Here is a 1,038-nt window from a genome sequence, read left to right as displayed (position 1 = left end):
AATTGAAGTGGGCCTAGGGTGTCAGGTAAGGTAGAGGTGATATGATCCTTGACTAGACTCTCAAAGCACTTCATGATGATAGAAGTGAGTGCTAACGGAACAATGGTGGACATCTTGAAGCATGTGGGGACAGCAGACTGGGATAGGGAGAGAATATGTCCATAAACACTCCAGCCAGCTGGTCTGCACATGCTCTGAGGACGTGGCTAGGGGTTCCATCTGGGCCGGCAGCCTTGCGAGTGTTAACCTCTCTAGGGTATGTGGGACGTCCCACCTGGCCAACATCCAGTGAGATTGCAGAGCGCCAAATTCAAATACAGAAATACTCATTATAAAAATTCCGAAAACAAAACATATTTTACATAGGTTTAAAGATTAACTTCTTGTGAATCCAACCACGCTATCAGATTTAAAAAATGCTTTACGGCGAAATCATACTTTACGATTATTTGAGAACATAGCTCAGCAGACAAATCATTACAAACAGTAACTAGCCAAGTAGAAGAGTTACATAAGCCAGAAAGAGATAAAATGAATACTTTACCTTTGATGATCATCATATGGCTGCACTCAGAACACATTCATTTACTCAATAAATGTTCATTTTGTTCGATAAAGTCTCTTTATATACAAAAACCTCCGTTTTGTTTGCGCGTTTTCTTCAGTAATCCACAGGCTCAAACGCAGTCAAAACAGGCAGACAAAAAAAATCCAAATTGTAAAGTTCATAGAAACATGTCAAACGATGTTTATATTCAATCCTTAGGTTGTTTTTAGCCTAAATGATATATAATATTTCAACCGGACAATAACGTTGTCAATATAAAAGGTAAACAAGAAATGCACTCTCTCGGTCTCGCGCATGAAAAACCTCTGTGACACGACAAGGGTCCACTCATTCAGACTGGTCTTACTCCCTCATTTATCAGAATACAAGCCTTAAACTATTTCTAAAGACTGTTGACATCTAGTGTAAGGCATAGGAATGGCAATTTGAGTCCTAAGTCAATGGATACTGTAATGGCATTGAAAAGAAAA

This window comes from Oncorhynchus nerka, linkage group LG25 (assembly GCF_034236695.1).
Source record: "Oncorhynchus nerka isolate Pitt River linkage group LG25, Oner_Uvic_2.0, whole genome shotgun sequence".
Taxonomy (NCBI): Eukaryota; Metazoa; Chordata; class Actinopteri; order Salmoniformes; family Salmonidae; genus Oncorhynchus; species Oncorhynchus nerka.
The sequence above is the reverse complement of the archived record's forward strand: the minus strand, read 5'-3'. Positions refer to the sequence as shown.